General features: G+C 46.2%; 1 long non-coding RNA gene across 1 annotated transcript; it reads left to right on the top strand.

Moving 5' to 3' along the window:
• Nucleotides 1-201: 201 nt before the first annotated feature.
• LOC114898110 lies at nucleotides 202-4,742 on the top strand. The gene is made up of 2 exons (XR_003794288.1): nucleotides 202-583; nucleotides 3,830-4,742. It is a non-coding gene; the product is annotated as an uncharacterized LOC114898110 (long non-coding RNA).
• The last annotated feature ends 4,639 nt before the right edge of the window (nucleotides 4,743-9,381 follow it).

The following is a 9,381-nucleotide window of genomic DNA, read 5'->3' as shown; positions in this document are numbered from 1 at the left end:
GAGACACCTAACGGACTTGCGCCCTCTGTCCATCTGGAGTGACTCCACGGGAAGCCATACAGACCACTGACAGCCAACAGCAGCCAGCCAGCCAGCCCTCTTATTTTGGTTTCTTTCCTCTGGGTGGTGCAAAGGCTTAAGGGTGTAACCTCAGGGTGGGGCGCTGACTCAGCTGCCAGCAGTCTCCAGGAGTGTCTCGATTCCTGCTTCATCCTCTTTCCATTTTGCTGGGCAAACTGCGGCTCAGAAAGACAAAGGCCTTCCCCACAGCGGAAAACCTCCTAGGCCGTACCCAAAGCTCCGCACGGTCGGGAGAACTGGGGACTGAGGGAGGCCAAGAGACCAGAACGGGTTAAGGTCATGAAGCTGCGGAGCACCGCCAAGGCCTAGAGAGACCGGGCGCCTCGAACCCGGTTCCCCCTCCGCTCCCAGCTTCCGGGCGGGGCGCGACTTCCGGTTCCGACGGCGGGCTACAAAGCTTGGCGCCGGGAAACTGGTTTTTCGTTCCCGCAGCCGGCAGCGGGGTTTCGCGTCTCATCGCCAGCCGCCCCGTCTCCCCGCCCTCGGAGGGGCACCTGCGCAGGTGAACTCCCCTTCCCGACCCCGGCGCCTCCCCTCTCCCGCGCACCGTCGGGTGGGAGCGGATGGCCCTAGGAGCAGGGAGCCCCTGTCCGCGGGGTGTGCCGGCTGCTCGGCCTGCCGTGGCCTTGGGCCCCGCTTCAGCCCCGGAGGAGTAGGACTTCCCAGCTCTGGAGCCACAGACGCGCCTTTTCCGGCCGCACCTCGGCCCTCTGAGCCGCGCCCAGGTGGTGGGAGGAGTCGGGCTCAGATCCCTGCGGAGACGCCGGGGATTTTTGTACTGGGCTGAGTGGTCCCGCCACCTCCTAGCCTTGTGACCTTGGGCAAGTCCCCTTTCTCCGAGCCTAAGTTTGTCAGTGGAAATGACAGTAACTGTCATACTGGGTTATTGGGAGCATTGGATGAGGGAAAGCTGTTGCGCAGTATCTGGCTTGTAAAGTTCAACAAATGTAGCGGCGGAGGCTGCCGTTAATGGAGATAACCGGGGCGGTAGAGAGTCCTATCAAGAATTTAACCTGAGTGACTAAGAGGATCACGTAGAGAATGTGAAACGCTTAGCAGAGTGTCAGGTAGGAAATACGGTTTCCGTAAACTGGAGTTATTAACTGGTGAGGGTAAGCATTCTGTCTGGCAGGGGGGCTTCTAAAACGGATAGGATTTAGAAGCTGGGTAAATCGTGGAGCTGGTCCATCTTTCAGAGCCAACCTTGAAAACTGGCCTACTGACAATTGAGACTGTTCCTAAAAGTCGAGCTTGTAAAAACTTCTGGTGCTAGGAACTAGACGAATTAGTAAAAGGGTGTTTTTCTAAGTGGATTAGGGGTTTTCACGCAGAAAGGGTTTGAGCAGGAGGGGAAAACCTGAAAAGTTTCTTCCTCTTGAGTTGTCGCGAAAGTAATATAGGTGTAGTTAAAAAGAAAACAATACAGAAAGATATAAGAAAAATGTTTCCCTCTCACTGTTGCTGCTCCTCAGAAGTAAAAGGAATTTCTTTGATAACTTTCCAGGTACTGTTTGGGGATATATCAGGTCATATATGCTTATGCTAATTTTTAATTTCCCCAGATGGGATCATACTACATATACTGATCTGCACCTTGGTCACGGGGTGCTGTGTTATGGACAGCTTTACATATCAGCTCTCATGGGCCTCCTTCATTCCTTACGAGGCTGCATAGTATTCCACGGAGTGGGTGACAGTACTTTATTGAATCATCTCCCTGTTGATGGCTTAAGTTGTTCCCAAGATTTTGCTTTCCTACAGTGTTTCATCCAACCTTTCCTTGACTAAATATTTCCTTTTAATTGAAGGCACCCCTGAGATTTGGAGATATTCTGCTTTTGTCCTTCTTATCACCTGGACTAGTTAACAACTTACTTTTGGGGATGAGCACACCCTGTTGATTGAATAAAAATGCAGATAGCATGAGAAGAAGTGGTGTACTCCAAGAATATCTCCGTGATGGGGTCTAGAATCAATTCAAGGCTCCTAGAAAATGGGTCAGTGAATGTTTAGAGAACAGGTGATTAGGAGCAGAGAACCATTTAATTCACGTCAGCTGGTCAGTGTTGTGATTGTTGGCTTCTGTCAGTTGTTGCGCAGGAAACATTTGAGAATCTTTGACGCAGGAGAGATTTTAAACATCAACAATTCTGCAATATAGAGTAGGAAAGGACTAATCCTTGGGGGAGGTGGTGTTAATTTAAAAAAGATGATCCTTGTAAAGTGGCTTCATCACAGGGATTATGATCTATGATTGGACATTCCTTGTGTGAAAATTAATATAGTCATTTCTATACTGTCATCTGAAGTCTCTCTTTTTTTTTTTCTTTTAAATAAATTAACATAGGTTGTGGTTTTCCTGTAAATAATCCCTCTTTGGACTGGGGCTCTAGCCCAAATGAAGCAAAACCTTTTTTCCCAACATTTCACAGGTATTTGATTTGCCCACCTGACCCCCATCCTCCTTCCTCCCACTACAGCTGGTTTGCTAATCCTGGAGCTGTCAAGCAACCGATGAGTCAGAAATGTATGCTGCTAGGCTTCTGACAAGTTCAATTTCCCATACACGGTGGGAGCTTAGGATCTTGATCTTAACATAAAGGCTTTTTTCCTTTTTTTTTTTTTTAAATTGCCTTAGACTCCACCCTGATGGTAGCTCCTAAAGTACCTTTTAAAAAAAAACTTATTTATTTATTTGGTTGCATCGGGTCTTAGTTGCAGCAGGCGGGCTCCTTAGTTGTGGGTCGCTGGCTCCTTAGTTGCAGCATGTGAACTCTTAGTTGGGTCATGCATGCGGGATATAGTTCCCGGACCAGGGATTGAACCTGGGCCCCCTGCCTTGGGAGCATGGAATCTTAACCACTGCACCACCAGGGAAGTCCCCTAAAGTATTTTAAACACTTGCTATTCTTTCATTCTCATGAAAGAGAGGGAGGGACATGGAAAAGACAGTAGAGTTGGATGTAAATGAACAGACCTTTTTCTCCTCTATTTTAGCACTTCTTCATAATTTGCTTTTGGACATAGCAAATGCTCCATAAAAGTGGCTGGAGGAAGCAAACACCCATGATTTTAAAGATTTCCCCTACAAATCATATGCGTATATGTTTGTATTGGGGGAAAAAAATGGATGAAAGATTTTCCAGCTAGCAAGGCCAGCATTCTTCATTCTTTCTTCTTTGAGAATCTACATCTTATATTTTGGCAAACTATTGATACATTTTCTCAATTGTGTCAGTTGATCCAGCAAGAGGAAACAAAAACAGAATTTCTAGTAGCTTTTTTTTTTAACAGTTTATTTATTTATTATTTTTTTGTGTGTGTGGCTGCATCGGGTCCTGGTTGCAGCACATGGGATCTTTGTTGAGGAATGCGGGCTTCTCTAGTCGTGGCATGTGGGTTTTCTCTCTCTAGTTGTGGTGCGCGGGCTCCAGGATGCATGGGCTCTGCAGTTGTGGCGTGCAGGTTCCAGAGCATGTGGGCTCTGTAGTTGTGGTGCACGTGGGCTTAGTTGCCCCTCGGCATGAGGGATCTTAGTTTCCTGACCAGGGATCGAACCCGTGTCCCCTGAATTGGAAGGCGTATTCTTTACCACTGGACCACCAGGGAAGTCCCTTAGTAGCTTTATTAAGAAACCCCGTTAAGTTTGAAAAGTTGATGGAACCTAGGTCTGGACCAGATCCATGTGATCAAAGAGGTTTTAACATCCTTTGTTTTTGCTGACCCTGACTTTTCTCTTTGTGCCTAGGAGTCTGAGAAATCCTTTTCCAGAGTTCTAGAATGGAGACTGAAGGGTACCCAGAGATACAAAGAAATAGAGAAATCCAGAATGATGAAGTAAGGTCATCACCAAATGAGAGGATGGCTGAGGAGCCAGAAGTTGTCCTGATAACACTTCCCCAGGTCCAGGTTCCACCAGAGAGCCTCAATGAAGACTCTGAAGAAGACCTTGAGACTGTGCCCCGAGGGAGTCCTCTCAACCCTGCAGCCTCCAGGCAGAGGTTCCAGCAGTTCTGCTATGAGGATGCAGCTGGCCCCAGGGATGTCCTCAGACATCTCCAGGAGCTTGCTGGACAGTGGCTGAGACCTGATATTTACACAAAGGAGCAGATTGTGGAAATACTGGTGCAGGAGCAATTCCAGGCCGTCCTCCCTGAGGAACTCAGAGCTTGGGCACAGAGATGTCAGCCTGGGGTCAGAGTCACTGGCTAAATCCTACTGCTTGCTTCTTGCCCAGCCTACATGTGAGAAGTAACCAAAGGCTCTCTTTGTTACAAGATCCAACTGCAGTCATGGGAAATCTGAACTTCGGTTTTCTTTGAGCTTGCATTTGACTAGCTGTAATAAGAATTAACCAAAACCTTTTTTTGGCTGAAGCAGCTCTATTACCTGGGACTGTGAACTCCAGAATGAGTTTCCCTGCCCTCTTGTAAGGACAGTCAGCCCGCTGCTTGTTTTTGCTCTGCTGAATGTCTCCTTTTTTGTACTTTGTGACATGCTTTAATATATTAAAGCATGTTTTTATGTATCCAAAGAGGTGATTGCTTCAACTTTAATATTCTTGATTCTTGTTGTGGTGGCATGAATGGAAGCTTCTGTAACCCCACCAGTAACTCATTTGGGATGTCCTTGAAATATTAAAGCTCTGTTTTTAGGAAAAATGTCCTTTGATGATTTACCAGTTTAGCTCTTAGTAGTCAGCATTTGAGAAAGGTGAGATAATTATCAGGAGTAGATGTGAGCTTGAGATAAGAACTGTGTGGCATTCGCTGAGCTGGGAAATAGGAACAGGCCTGGCCTTTGTTTTCAAAGTCAGAATTTAAATTGGACAAAACTGAGAGGGGTAAAACAGGGTCATAAGAGGTAACTCTCAGGCAGGGCTGTTTGATTTGCTCTTTCTCCATTTTCATCACCTTTGTTCTACAGCTCGTCTTCCTGTAAGAGGACTCACTCAACCATCTGACAATTCTGCTCTTCCCGAAACAGAGGCCATCCTGGCTTTGTGTGTGTGGAGGCCTGTACTTCGGTTGACAGCTGAGACAGAGCAGTATCTCTGGTTGTGACAGGCAGAGAGGGAACAGCAGCTGCTTCCCCAGCATGACCCAGTCTTGAGGAACCTTTCTGTCTCTGCGGCCTGGCTTTGGGATTTGTAGATCCGTTCCTGTAACACACTTGGTACCAATTCGGAAACTAATCTTTTGGGATAGGGGCTGCTTAACTCCATGCTGGAACTCCTGTTGATTCTGCTGATGTTTGTTTAGTACTTCATGTGCCTTTGGGACTCTTCTAGATGCTAGCATATAAATACTATAAAACCAAGTTTGAAAGAAATGCATAGTTTTTGAGGAGAGGAAGAAGCTATACAAATATATCATTAGACATGCTAGAGTAAAGCTAGTTTTCCTTTTGGCATCTGGTTTTGAGAGAGCACTAAGAAACATGATGACCTAGAGGGGTGGGATAGGGAGGATGGGAGAGAGGCTCCAGAGGGAGAGGATATGGGGATATGTGTGTATGCATATGGCTGATTCGCTTTGTTGTACAACAGAAACTAACACAGTATTGTGAAGCAGTTATACTCCAATAAAGATCTATTGAAAAAAAATGTTAAAAGCAAAGAGGAAATAGCTAAGGGAAGTGGCGTTTTAATTGAACTTTAGGAGTAGGAGATCACTGGACAGAAGGTGCACCTTTTGCAAAGAGTAAAATTTAACATTGGCAAAGGAGGAACTCTAAGTGTTGTATCTTCAGTACTTCAGTTTGTTCCAAACATTCTGAAGGTATTTCCTTTAGTCTGCAGGCATTAGGAACTCCTGGTGTTAAGGAATTTCCTGACCTCCAGTTTCTCAGCTGCTTCGATGGCCTAGAATTTAGCATGCAAGTAAAGGACCAGAGTTTACAGGTGGACCAAAAAGTTTTCACTTTGCGGGTTTTATTACAAAACAGCTGAGGTTTCCTGGATTGAGTGCACTTAGCACTGGTTTTTCTCAACCTTGGCACTTTGGGACCAGGTAATTCCCTTTTGTGGGGACTTGTCCTATGGATTATAGGACGTTCAGCAGCATCTCTATCCTCTGCTCACTAGTTAAAAGTAACACTCCCGAGATGTGACAACCAAAATGTCTTCAAACATTGCCAAATGTTCCTTGGGGGCAAGTTTGCCCCTGGTTGAAAACCACTGGTTTTAAGGAGGAGAGTTCATCCAGACATGCCACAGATTACCCGCAGGTCCATGGTCTCTTAAGGTTAATGTTGAATTGAGAAAGCTATTGGAAAAGTTGTATGAATTGGGCTTTATGGTTCCTTTTTTCTCTTTTAATTAAAAAATTCTTATTCAATGTTTAAAGGTTATTTTACACTTACAGTTATTACAAAATATTGGCTATATTCCCCCTGTTGTACTGTATGTTTCCTCTATGTGTTTGGGTAATGCCACTTACTCTGGCAAATCTTCAGAAGCGTTTTGGTAGGAAAATTAATACTATGCCTCCAACTTTGAGAATGTTTTATTGGGATGGTTGACTGTGTGCCAGGATCTAGACTAGATGCATTCTTGATTCATTTAATCCTAACTCGTGTGAGGTTACCTATTCAGGTAAATACACCTGCTTTACTGATGAGAAAACTGAGAACCGGCAGTTAAGTATCTTGGCTCATAAGTGGTAGAGCTAGAATCTGAGCCTTGGATTTCTGTCCCCTTAGCCTTGGGCTTTTTCCGTCATGTCTGCACTCTCCTGTGTGCAAGATGTTTCTTTGGCTTTTCTCATCTTTATGTTACCATTGAAAATAACATTTCTTAGATTCATTTCACACAAAAAGTATGAAAAAACCAAAAAGGGTCCAAATGGTAACTCCTGTTGACATTTATTTTTTTTGCGGTACACGGACCTCTCACTGTTGTGGCCTCTCCCGTTGCGGAGCACAGGCTCCGGACGCGCAGGCCCAGCGGCCATGGCTCACGGGCCCAGCCGCTCTGCGGCATGTGGGATCTTCCCGGACCGGGGCACGAACTCATGTCGCCTGCATTGGCAGGCGGACCCTCAACCACTGCGCCACCAAGGAAGCCCTCCTGTTGACATTTTTTAAGGTTATAAAATACATTTGCATGTGTATAGAAAAGTCCAATAGTATAGAAGGGTATAAATGGAAAATTTAAAGGCTCTCTTCCCATTAAGTTTCTTATGCATCCTTCCAGAAAATATAAATTATGTAAGCAGATATACATGCATGTGCACACAAATATGTATATCCCCTCCCCACTTTTTTTTTTTGGCCATGCCGTGTAGCATGTGGGGTCTTAGCTCCCCAACCAGGGATCAGACCCATGCCCCCTGCAGTGGAAGTCCAGAGTCTTAACCACTGGACCGACATCCCCGTATATCCCTTTTTATTTACACAAAATATGTTATGCATGTTTAGTATGTATATTTTTCATGTCCAGTAACCCTTAGCTGTCTTTTGCTGTCAACATACAGAGGTTTACTGCCTGCCAGTGCAGGGACACGGGTTTGATCCCTGGTCCAGGAAGATCCCACGTGCCTCAGAGCAACTCAACCCGTGCGCCACAACTACTGAGCCTGCAGCTACTGAGCCCGCGTACCTACAGCTGGTGCTCCACAACAAGAGAAGCCACCGCAATGAGAAGCCCGCGCACCACAACGAAGAGCAGCCCCCACTCACTGCAACCAGAGAAAGCCTGTGCGCAGTAACGAAGACCCACCGCAGCCAAAAATAAAATATTAAAAAAAAAAGAGCAAGGTAGAGGATTCAGGTATGAAGTCAAATCTCCAAAGCATAAGTGAGGTTTAGAGAGGTAAGTTACAGAACCAGAACCTCAAACCAGAACTGGCACAATGCCCAGCGCTGTCTCCCAGCAACCCTGTGGTACCAACGCTTTCTCATGGAAGTGAACTTACAGATGCAAATCCGCACCCCAAACCAACCCAGTAAGAGGAGAAGCTTGAGTTCATCTCCATTTCGTCTGGCTCTAGTCCCAGGCCCTTGCCATGAGGTCACACTGCCTGGATACTAAAGAGTAAACCAACTTTAAGTGTTTCAGGAGCCCTGTGGGGGTTTGGAGTACAGTCATTCCCTCTCTCTATCGCCGCTACCCGAGATGATTCCTGGCCTTCTCCACCCAGTCGACTCGTTATCACCAATACCAGTCATTGTCATTTCTGAGTCAATGTAGACCCCAATTCTAAAGAACCCTAAACACTTTAAATTCTGTTAGTGACAGGGCAAGAGGAGGACAATGTAGAGGAGCTAGCGGGGAAGCATTTCTAAAATGTCTCGTGTGTCTAATTTTCCCTTTGTGATTATATTGACTCCAGTTCCACAAGAGAATAATTGCATCTAGTTATTGAAACATGCTCCTGCCAGATGGCTACTGGTGAAAACCAGTGTTCTGACCACAAGGTAATATGAGATTCCTAGCAACTGGCTAGAGCCATGGAAAAATATGTCATGTGTTGGGCAGCTACTCCCTGAGCGGTGAGTGGGTGCCAGGCCCCGGCTGCTGGAAAGGAAGCCAACTCTGGCTGGTGTGGGGGCCACGAGGAGTGCACGAAAACGGTGGTGGCTGCTGGAGAATTCAAGTGTAACTGGCCTTCCTAGGAGCACCACGTGTGGTCAGTTTCCACAGGCAGCTCAGTACAATGCCCTTGACAATGAGTTGACTATTTTGCTAAGCGTTTTCCACCCACCACCATGCATTTATTGGCCATTTTCCCTTGGCCCAAAATGCCCCATCTCTACGCCTCCCCTGATCTTTGCCAGCCTACTCCTATTCATTCTTTGTGACGCAGATAGCCTTGGTCACCTTCGTGAAGCTGCCTTTGATTTCTGCCTTGAATCAGCATTTGAATCCCTCTTGTGAGCTCCTATAACACCTTCCCTTTAGTTCTAAGTCCCTGTTCATTCAGCGAATACGCATTGTGTACCCAATGTGCCATGCCCTGTTCTAAGTCTCACACTGTAATGCGGTGCCTAGTTTGTGTCCCCAAGCAGATTGTGAACCCCACGTAGAGGGAATCTCTGCTCTTGGCCTCCAACACAGGACCTGCATGTGACTGGTCTTCTAGGAATAGCTTAATTTTTGTAGGAGACACATGGTTACTGCCTGACTTAAGGGGCTTCCTTCTAGTGAGCACAAATAACTAGAATTGATGGGAAACAAGCATTTCATTGGGGGCGGGGGAGGGAGATTATTAATTCCTGTTTAAAGCTGGAGATGATGATGAAAATAAGACCCCCCAAAAGAAGAAGGCTTCACTCAGGCTTCACTGGGGTGGCTGGCTT

Source organism: Monodon monoceros, unplaced genomic scaffold (genome assembly GCF_005190385.1).
Source record: "Monodon monoceros isolate NGI ecotype Baffin Bay Population unplaced genomic scaffold, NGI_Narwhal_1 Super_Scaffold_18, whole genome shotgun sequence".
Lineage (NCBI taxonomy): Eukaryota > Metazoa > Chordata > Mammalia > Artiodactyla > Monodontidae > Monodon > Monodon monoceros.
Note: the sequence above shows the minus strand (reverse complement) of the source record. Positions and strands in the feature narration are given on the sequence as shown.